This window comes from Colias eurytheme, chromosome 4, assembly GCF_061535395.1.
Source record: "Colias eurytheme isolate Ceu_HAF_F1 chromosome 4, ilColEury1 Martin Lab GWU primary, whole genome shotgun sequence".
NCBI classification, from domain to species: Eukaryota; Metazoa; Arthropoda; class Insecta; order Lepidoptera; family Pieridae; genus Colias; species Colias eurytheme.
Genome location: NC_142983.1, coordinates 11,771,840 through 11,783,866, shown reverse-complemented (window position 1 = coordinate 11,783,866; position 12,027 = coordinate 11,771,840). Strand labels below are relative to the sequence as shown.

At 36.3% G+C, this 12,027-nt stretch overlaps 1 protein-coding gene across 1 annotated transcript in view; it reads right to left on the bottom strand.

The window, feature by feature from the left end:
• The window catches only part of LOC149909245 (uncharacterized), a 195,812-nt gene that overhangs the window by 92,723 nt on the left and 91,062 nt on the right, over nt 1–12,027 (bottom strand). The gene's annotated exons all lie outside the window — the stretch shown is intronic.

Below are 12,027 nucleotides of genomic sequence, written 5' to 3'. Positions count from 1 at the left end.
TCTCATTTGATATTCAGTAGTTGATACTTATAAAAACGAAGTCAATTTGTGGATGTAAATAATATTATAATATGCCAATAAACAATTTCTAACAGCGTTAGAATGTTAATGGAGGTCTACGAGTGTAAAAACGCCATAAAAACTATCAACAAATGGGTGATTAATGACAAAAGCGTCAGCAATCGATGGAATCGAACCGTCTTATCGTTTGTTACAAATAGCAACAATGAACACTTCCGCGTGACCAAACGAAGGGTTCATAATATAACTTAGTGCCTTATGGTTAGGCTGCTCGTGCCCTGGCGTTACGCGCGCCTTTGGATATGTAGCTACTGTTGAGAGAGATGTCTCCATTTTGTTACTTCAAAATCATTTAATTTGAATAGTGAATTACGTACTGAACTATTCTAAGCAAGTACTAGAGTTTTTGTCAATTGAGTTGATGCCAAAATATTAGCTTCCTACAAAAATATATTATAGTATTAATATGAATTAAATTGAAGTTTTGGAATGAAATAGTGCCACAATATTACCAACTTGTTTCATTTGATACTTATTTAAATTCTTTATGCGTGATTGATTATTAATAATAGCGCCAAAGGCAAAAAATTTGTAATAAATACAGAATAACATATTTTGGTCTCGTAGTAGGTGAATGTGACTAAAATCGCAGCGCTTGAACCGCTCGTGTATAGCCCACCGCCGCGTATTGTAAAGTGGTCACGTGTGCAGTCAGGTGGCGTTAGAAAAACGCGCGCGCGACAAAAACAGCTGTTTTGACATGTTGCGTTTTTTGCGCCAATTAGCGGCCCCGAGCAAACCCGCCGGAACTAATTAGCCATTAGATTCTGTATGGGCTGCTGATTGATATGATATGATATCCCATACACTCCTTTAGCTGATAAATTGATAGTTGATGGTTTGATGATGTAAAACAAGTTATTGCCTTTGATCACTTTATTGTTGATTGCTATAAACTAATGATGATAATATGATATTGATATATTTGATAGTTGATTGATAATGAGATTAATTGATATAGCGCGTACACCCCGAGCGCTTTACACGAGCCGCGAGCGCAGACCAACTGGGTGAAGATGTTCTTTCCACCATAATGAAATAGGATCGTGTAAAGCGCTGAGTCAGGATGCACGGCTAGCCCGTACATGCTCCCAGGCCAAAAAGATGATATTGATGATATGATAATGATCTAAAACTAAACAAGGTGATAAACAATAAGAACTTATATCTAATGATGATGATATTACAATATATGATCTTAAATGCTAAACACAGGGGGAGATTATACATTGAACATTGATAGAGTGTTGTTTGGGGAAGTGGACCGATCACACTTTTTGCTTTTTGCACTTTCACTATCACTTTTCACTAACACTTGTTGCTGCAATGGCGAGCCCTTAGCTCGCGCCACCGGCCCCAGCGGCCGCTGGAGAGGCGAGCCTCTGGCTCGCGTCGACGACACCGGCGACTGCTGTAGTGGCGAGCCTCTAGCTCGCGCGGGAGACCCCTGCTGCTGTTGTTGAGACGGTGAGCCCCGTGCTTGCCGCCTTGCCCGCCAGAATAAGATGCCACCGATCACCAGTATGGTGACCATGGCGAGATAAATCATCGCATAATGATGTATATCGTGATAAGATATACCATCGATGACTGGATCAATCTTTTTGATGTTGTTAATTTGCTCTTCAATCTTGATAATATATTTTGATGTGATATTATTTGTACTCTCATCGGCTGGCAGGTCCGTTAATGATAAATTTACTAAATTATTGATAGGTGATAACCATGATGTGTTCATATCAGGTGTTATTTGCAATATATTGTTCTTCTTTCTATAAGTTTGAATATAAAATTCTGATGATTTTATCAAACAATTTTGATCAATTGATATGATTCCGGTGTTATTTAATTGGATGGCCATAAGTTTTTGTTCACATAATATCTTGTACTGGCAATTGTTGCAGCAAAAATAAAAGTATTTATTGGGCTTGTTGATTGAAACTAAAATATTCTTGCATTTATTCATAACAGTTAGACAGCTGTTGGAGTTTTCTGCTTTCTCACATAAGTATTTTTCGCTATTAAAATGATAAATAGGCTTGTTAATGCGACACAACATTGTCTCTATGTTTTGATTCTCACAAACATGTAATTCGATCTCTGATAGCATTATGAATGAGTCTTTCTTTATATTTAGCGCCAGGTATTCGCTAATAGGTACTATACTGATCATATTTTTTTCAAATTGTTTTGGAATAGCAATGACCTTGAGTAAATCATATGTATCTCTAGTGACTAGAGGTATTGATATTTCGAATATGAGAAACTTTTTTGATAATCTAGCTTTGATCTTTAGCAATTTATAAATACTTGATGGATTCGTGGGGTCAGTGGGTAGTGATAAATCTTTTGATAATTGGGATGATATTATGTTCAACTCTTCCTGCAGTTGCTTGGGGGTTAAAAAGTGAATGTTATATTTTCCATTAAATATATCTGTGATAGTTTCTAATAGATAACCTTGAATGCTTTTAAGTTTAATTAAAATATTATTAACGATTATCGCTGTCATAGTAAATTCACTGATATAGGTGTTGTTTTGCATCTCCGACTGCAATACGCCCATTGCAATGTCGATTTCATTTAACTTTTTGGTAACGCTTTTATGATGATTTTGCATAACTGATTCAATTCTTTTGATAAGATTAAATTCCGCTTCTACAACGGAAGTTTGATTTTTCCATAAACTAGCCATGTGCCGCTGATTTACTTTAATTAATTCGATATCTTTCTCGTACTGTTCGGCAAAGTTACTATCGAGTATTCCAAACAACTGATTAGCGACGTAACCTACACCGTTGATAAGGCCGCGCCGTCTGCGCGCGTGCCCGTCCAGACGCTGATCTAGCAACAATCTATTGTAATGTTGTAGCTCGGAGTACTCGTGATTTAATTGATACATGATACTTTCGCACTGTGAATGTTGTTTTATCTTAACACAGATGGTTTCTAAGTATTCTAAATACTTGCGAGACGCCATGTCGCCATGCCAATACGGGTTCATGTCGTAGTAAACAATGAGTCTCCAGTCATCTGTTATTAAATGCATTCTTGCAATGTCGTCGAAAAATAAACTTGTATTATTTTGTAGCGGAGTGATATTATATGAGGCGATTGTGTTTGTAAATAATGTCATAAAAAATAGAAGAATTGTTGTTGCGACGGTTGCAAAATTGTATTTTTGATTTCTCCTTCTCGTGGTTGTATGATTGTTTGATACTGTTTCTTCTTGATTGACGGGTAAAATTGATAACTTTATGATAGGTCTTTTGATATATCCATTTTTAGTTTTTAATGTGACCACACGCACGTAGCCATCACTACCAGGATGCAACTCCACCACTCGCCCTAAAGGCCATTTTCCTGCGGGAAGATTGCTGTCGTGAATGATTACAATGTCATTTAATTTGATATTATCTTTTGATTGTCTCCACTTGCTTCTCGTTGATAAATTTATTAAATATTCATGTTGCCACCTCTTCCATATGTCTTGAAATATTTTTTGTGCTAAATGTAATCTTGTTCGTAGATCTCTCTCTGTTTCATATATTGATAATACTGGACCACTGGCTAGAAAATGTGATGGTGTCAAATAATCGAGCTCCTCGGAGTCTTCTGTTAAAGCACAGAGTGGCCTTGAATTTAAGCAAGCCTCCAGCTGAGCTAGTATTGTACTATATTCTTCGTGTGTTAATCGTTGCTCGCCAACCACCCTCTTAAGGTGAAATTTGAGACTTTTGACGGCTGCTTCACTAAGACCGCTCGCTGAAGGCCAAGATGGGGCATTAAAATGCCATGTTATGCCCATATCCGCCACCTCTGATTGAAATTGTGTGTTAAATATTTTGAGTATTTCATCGTATTCTTGCTGTAATATTTTATTTGCTCCTATGAAATTAGTGCCGTTATCACTGTAGATGTGACCAGGCTTACCCCTGCGAGCTGACATTCTACGCAGGGCTGATATAAAACTTGCACTTGATAAATCTGATACCAGTTCCAGGTGTACAGCCTTGGTGGCCATACAAGTAAATACTGCAATGTAACCTTTTGTTGTCTTGATACCTCTTCCAGCGTTTGATTTGATAAATACATGACCTGTATAGTCGACTCCCACGTTGTAGAAGGGTCTTGATGGGTTTACTCTAGCAGCTGGTAAATCTCCCATAATTTGATGATGCTTGGTGGGATTATGTCTCCTACATTTGATACATTGTCGGACTATCTTTTTAACAGCCCTATAGCCACCCATAATCCAATATTTCTGCCTCAAATATGATGATGTTAGCCTAGCACCTCCATGATAAGTAGATTGGTGTGCTTCATTAATTAATAATTTCGAGAGACGACTGTTATTCGGTATGATGATAGGATTTTTCATGTCAGGGTCAAGGTAAGCATGTCGCAGCCTTCCCCCTACTCTGATGATTTGTTGTTGATCGATATAAGGATTTAATTCACACAATTTACTTTTCCTATGTATATTATTACCACTTCTTAAATCTGATATTTCCCTTTCAAATGATAACTGTTGAATATTTCTGATAATAAGCAATGTTGCACGTTTCAATTCCTCCACTGATAAATAACTTTGATATTTATTTTTGTTGTTGGTGAATCTACACATCCATGCAACAATTCGCACAGCCTTACGGAATGTGCTGTGTTTTGATAATATATCTAGTATGATAGAATTATTATGATGATTTGTTACCGCAGCGGTAACTTGTTTTGATACTTTCAACTCTTGATCTGTTGAATATATTGTGACCTTATTATTTTGATCACTAAATGTTGATAGCCACTTGGGGCCTTGCCACCACAAAGAATGATCCTTCAATTGTGATGCTGATAAACCTCGACTTGCACAGTCAGCAGGATTTTCTTCTGATTTGACATACCGCCAGCAATCTGGAGGCATGACCTTCGTTATTTGCTGCACTCTGTTTGCCACAAACGTTTTCCATCTAGCTGCATCTCCATTTAACCAACCTAAAACTACTGTACTGTCAACCCATCCATACATTTTGATATCATGATCCTTAAAATATTCCTTAACCTTATTCATTAATTTTGATAAAAGTAATGCTCCACTTAATTCTAATCTAGGTAATGTAACGACCTTGCTAGTGGGCACAAGTCTCGTTTTTCCAACCAATAATGTTATATGTGAATCTTCACCTTTATTTACACGGCAATATATAACACATGCATATGCTTTCATAGACGAGTCACAGAACCCATGTAACTCGATACTATCGCAATTACGGGTGTGAATCCAGCGTGGTAGTTTTATATCTTTGATCACGCTAATATCGTTTCTAACTTTGATCCATTCCTTATATATTTCTTCTGGTATTTGATCATCCCATCCTATATGCGCCGCCCATATTTGTTGAAAAATAATTTTTAATTTTGTTGATAACGGTGATAGCCATCCGATAGGGTCGAATAATTTTGATATGTCTGATAAAAGCATTCTTTTTGTTATTTTTGATGATTTCAAGGGTTCTAGTTGCGAATGAAATGTAAAAATATCTTCTTCGGGATTCCAGCCTAATCCTAGCGTTTTTGTTGTTTCTGATTGTTTAAAACTAAAATCACTAGAATTGATATTGGATTCTTTTATATTTTGTGATAATTCCGTAGTATTTGATTTCCACTTACGTAAGTTAAAGCCACTTGATTGCAATAACTTAATTAAATCGTTTTGTAATATCTTAGCTTCCTCTATGGAATGACAACCGTGTATGACGTCATCCATATAAAATGAGTTCTCTAAGACTTCGATTGCGGAGCTATGTAAATAATTATTTATCTCATCACTAGCCAGCTGTTTTAAGGTCATCATAGCTAGGAATGGAGCTGCTTTCGTACCATAAGTAACCGTCGTGAGTTGATATTCACGAATAGGTTCCGAAGTAGAGTCCCGCCATACTATTTTTAATAATTTCTGATCTTCCGGGTGTAGCCAAATTTGACGAAACATTTTTTCTATGTCCGCAGTAAAAGCAAATTGATATTGTCTCCATTTAATGATTAAAGACTGTAAATCTTGTTGAAGATTCGGACCTTTTTGCATAAGGTCATTTAAACTGTATCCTGATGAAGTTTTGCATGATGCATTGAACACAACTCGAAATTTCGAATTTATGTCGCTATCTGTACGCACGCAATGATGAGTATTGAAACACTCTGGCTCAGACGTATTAGAGGCCGGTATCATATGACACATTGAGTGATAATCTTGCATAAATAATTTATATTGTGTATGAATGTTATTGTTTTTGATAAATCTCTTTTCTAACGATTTAAATTGCGCTACAGCCTTGAATTTTGACTCTCCTAATTTTTCCGAATAATTGTTATGCATTGGAAGACGAACCTCGTAACGGCCATCTTCCCGCCTTGTTGTTGTATTTTTGTAGTAGTTGATACATTGTTGATCTTCGGTTGATAATTGCGACTCCTCAATGATATCCTCGATTTCCCAAAATTTTTGAATTTCTTCCAAATTATTGATGACGACGTTGCATTGTAAAGTTTTCACGCTACCTATCAAAATCCAACCCAGCTGTGTGTTTTGTGCTATAGGCATATTATTATTACCTTTACAAATTCCTTCCATAACAATTAATGAATAAATATCTGCCCCTAATAGCAAGTCCACCGGGCGACTTATATTGAAGTCGGGATCGGCTAATTTGATATTGTTGATATACGGCAAAAATGGCTTCGAAAAAGTGCTATTAGGCAGGTTATTCACTAGGTTTTTCATGATATATGCTTCCGTTTCAAATTGAAAATGATTGTTAATTGATGCACATGTGATTGATATGACACCCTTGCAATTGCTCTCCTTGATACCGACACCTGATATTACACCACGGCATTGTTGTCGAGGTTGTCCTAAAATTTGAGCAGCGTGTTCTGTGATAAGTGAGGTTTGAGAACCTTGATCAATTAAAGCCCGCATTTTGATAAATGACCCGTCGTTTGCTTGTACTTTTAATATGGCTGTCGCTAAAAGAATCTCAGGTGTTTCACGTTGCATTGAAACGTGAGCATTCCTCTGCACCTGTTGCGGCTCATGTTTTTGATAACCCTGGCTTGCTATTTTCGAAGAACTAGGTATGGAAATCTCATACGCCTCGTGTATGATAGTATTATGCTTCCCATGGCATTTCAAACATCTTTTTTCAGAAAAACATGGTTTACCATTGTGTGAATAGAGGCAACTTTCGCATACACCCAATCTTGTAACCGTGCCGCGTCTTGTTGGCGGTGTCATATTCAAAAACTTATTACAGTAAAACAGACAATGCTCGTTGGTTTTGCAAAGTTCGCATTTATGATGTTTCTGCGAACTGATGGGAACTGATGGGTCTTCTTGTTTGCGATTTTGATGGGAATGGGAAATAAATTTATTGCTTGTGGGAAACGATGTCTTGATAAAATTTTTGTTTAATTTATAAAATGGTTGATATGAATTCTTGATCTCAGGTTTCTTTTTTAATGACTCTAATGATGTAAATTTGTTCTCCAAAAATGTTAAAAACTCTTTTAATGTTGCTAATTCTCGAGGCTGTTTTAAAGCATTGATATATGCGTTATGCGTCTCGGAGTCCAATTTCTGGGCAATTAAATGTACGATTAATGGATCCCACGATCCTACGTCGACACCTAAGTTTTTGATAGCGTTGATAGTTTCTATGGTCGTATCATGTATCCGTTTGATATGATTTAATGATGTTTGTTGAGCGACAGGTATATTCAATAAAGTATCAATATGCGAACGGAAAATTAATGATTTGTTATTATACCGATTATTAAGTATATCCCAGCATATTAAATAATTATCCGAGGTTATTGGTAGATGCTGAACAAGCCTTTCAGCTTCTCCTCTAACTTTTGTTTTCAAGAATTGCATTTTTTGCGCCGATGATAATGATGGATTGTCGTGAATTGTTTCTTTAAATACATCTTTAAAAGAGCACCACTGATGATAATTACCACTAAATACTGGTATTTCTATATGTGGTGTAGATTGTTCCCTATGTGATATAGACCATAATTTTTTGTTAAGCGATTTGATGATATCGTTATATTTTTGTTCATATGATAAAAAGGTATTCTCGTATTCCGAGTTTCTACCCCCAAGCTCACTGTCCAACTCCCAATGGAGAGAGTCTATTAGAGACCAGCGCGACTGTATTGATTTTAATAAATGATCGAATTCCCACTTTTCGTTAACATCATCCAAAATGATATTTGATATTGTATGATCAAAAGCCTTAAAATAACTTATCTGTCTACGAATCATTTCGTCAGTTTTGCTACTTATTATTTGATCAGTTAGTACCTTAGAAGATGACTGAGATTGAGAGGTCCCTGGGACACCGAGAGGTTTAGCAGGTTGTAATAACGGTGTCTTAGGCCTTTCCTCTTTGCCTTGATTATAATTAGAAATTACTCCCCTGATATATTTATATCTATCTTGCGCTAACTCAAACTCATTATTTTCAAAATAACTATGAGATCTTATGACCTCGATATTACATAAAGCATTATGATTCTCTTGATATTCGTGCCAGTGTCTATCTAGCACATCCAACCTTCTTTTTATATAATCGAAGGTTTTCCTATCCGCACCATCCTTTTTAAAATTACTATAAATGTTTTCGAAAGTATTTGATAGTTGTTGTTGATTTTGAAGCAAATCTTCGGCGTTAGACATGATAAAAAATTTAAAGACTCACTGCTTGATACTAATCCTCACTTGTGAACACTAACACAACACTGATCACACACACAATATGTCCACACGCGAGGTCCAAGGCTGCGAAGGACCAAAAAGAGAGTCCTTATGATGATTAAAATGATATTTATTTTTCGCTCGAAGGACCAAAAAGAGAGATGTATGGGCTGCTGATTGATATGATATGATATCCCATACACTCCTTTAGCTGATAAATTGATAGTTGATGGTTTGATGATGTAAAACAAGTTATTGCCTTTGATCACTTTATTGTTGATTGCTATAAACTAATGATGATAATATGATATTGATATATTTGATAGTTGATTGATAATGAGATTAATTGATATAGCGCGTACACCCCTGGTCCTTCGAGCCGGATTATAAATATATTGATTGAAATCAAATACTACGGAATTATCACAAAATATAAAAGAATCCAATATCAATTCTAGTGATTTTAGTTTTAAACAATCAGAAACAACAAAAACGCTAGGATTAGGCTGGAATCCCGAAGAAGATATTTTTACATTTCATTCGCAACTAGAACCCTTGAAATCATCAAAAATAACAAAAAGAATGCTTTTATCAGACATATCAAAATTATTCGACCCTATCGGATGGCTATCACCGTTATCAACAAAATTAAAAATTATTTTTCAACAAATATGGGCGGCGCATATAGGATGGGATGATCAAATACCAGAAGAAATATATAAGGAATGGATCAAAGTTAGAAACGATATTAGCGTGATCAAAGATATAAAACTACCACGCTGGATTCACACCCGTAATTGCGATAGTATCGAGTTACATGGGTTCTGTGACTCGTCTATGAAAGCATATGCATGTGTTATATATTGCCGTGTAAATAAAGGTGAAGATTCACATATAACATTATTGGTTGGAAAAACGAGACTTGTGCCCACTAGCAAGGTCGTTACATTACCTAGATTAGAATTAAGTGGAGCATTACTTTTATCAAAATTAATGAATAAGGTTAAGGAATATTTTAAGGATCATGATATCAAAATGTATGGATGGGTTGACAGTACAGTAGTTTTAGGTTGGTTAAATGGAGATGCAGCTAGATGGAAAACGTTTGTGGCAAACAGAGTGCAGCAAATAACGAAGGTCATGCCTCCAGATTGCTGGCGGTATGTCAAATCAGAAGAAAATCCTGCTGACTGTGCAAGTCGAGGTTTATCAGCATCACAATTGAAGGATCATTCTTTGTGGTGGCAAGGCCCCAAGTGGCTATCAACATTTAGTGATCAAAATAATAAGGTCACAATATATTCAACAGATCAAGAGTTGAAAGTATCAAAACAAGTTACCGCTGCGGTAACAAATCATCATAATAATTCTATCATACTAGATATATTATCAAAACACAGCACATTCCGTAAGGCTGTGCGAATTGTTGCATGGATGTGTAGATTCACCAACAACAAAAATAAATATCAAAGTTATTTATCAGTGGAGGAATTGAAACGTGCAACATTGCTTATTATCAGAAATATTCAACAGTTATCATTTGAAAGGGAAATATCAGATTTAAGAAGTGGTAATAATATACATAGGAAAAGTAAATTGTGTGAATTAAATCCTTATATCGATCAACAACAAATCATCAGAGTAGGGGGAAGGCTGCGACATGCTTACCTTGACCCTGACATGAAAAATCCTATCATCATACCGAATAACAGTCGTCTCTCGAAATTATTAATTAATGAAGCACACCAATCTACTTATCATGGAGGTGCTAGGCTAACATCATCATATTTGAGGCAGAAATATTGGATTATGGGTGGCTATAGGGCTGTTAAAAAGATAGTCCGACAATGTATCAAATGTAGGAGACATAATCCCACCAAGCATCATCAAATTATGGGAGATTTACCAGCTGCTAGAGTAAACCCATCAAGACCCTTCTACAACGTGGGAGTCGACTATACAGGTCATGTATTTATCAAATCAAACGCTGGAAGAGGTATCAAGACAACAAAAGGTTACATTGCAGTATTTACTTGTATGGCCACCAAGGCTGTACACCTGGAACTGGTATCAGATTTATCAAGTGCAAGTTTTATATCAGCCCTGCGTAGAATGTCAGCTCGCAGGGGTAAGCCTGGTCACATCTACAGTGATAACGGCACTAATTTCATAGGAGCAAATAAAATATTACAGCAAGAATACGATGAAATACTCAAAATATTTAACACACAATTTCAATCAGAGGTGGCGGATATGGGCATAACATGGCATTTTAATGCCCCATCTTGGCCTTCAGCGAGCGGTCTTAGTGAAGCAGCCGTCAAAAGTCTCAAATTTCACCTTAAGAGGGTGGTTGGCGAGCAACGATTAACACACGAAGAATATAGTACAATACTAGCTCAGCTGGAGGCTTGCTTAAATTCAAGGCCACTCTGTGCTTTAACAGAAGACTCCGAGGAGCTCGATTATTTGACACCATCACATTTTCTAGCCAGTGGTCCAGTATTATCAATATATGAAACAGAGAGAGATCTACGAACAAGATTACATTTAGCACAAAAAATATTTCAAGACATATGGAAGAGGTGGCAACATGAATATTTAATAAATTTATCAACGAGAAGCAAGTGGAGACAATCAAAAGATAATATCAAATTAAATGACATTGTAATCATTCACGACAGCAATCTTCCCGCAGGAAAATGGCCTTTAGGGCGAGTGGTGGAGTTGCATCCTGGTAGTGATGGCTACGTGCGTGTGGTCACATTAAAAACTAAAAATGGATATATCAAAAGACCTATCATAAAGTTATCAATTTTACCCGTCAATCAAGAAGAAACAGTATCAAACAATCATACAACCACGAGAAGGAGAAATCAAAAATACAATTTTGCAACCGTCGCAACAACAATTCTTCTATTTTTTATGACATTATTTACAAACACAATCGCCTCATATAATATCACTCCGCTACAAAATAATACAAGTTTATTTTTCGACGACATTGCAAGAATGCATTTAATAACAGATGACTGGAGACTCATTGTTTACTACGACATGAACCCGTATTGGCATGGCGACATGGCGTCTCGCAAGTATTTAGAATACTTAGAAACCATCTGTGTTAAGATAAAACAACATTCACAGTGCGAAAGTATCATGTATCAATTAAATCACGAGTACTCCGAGCT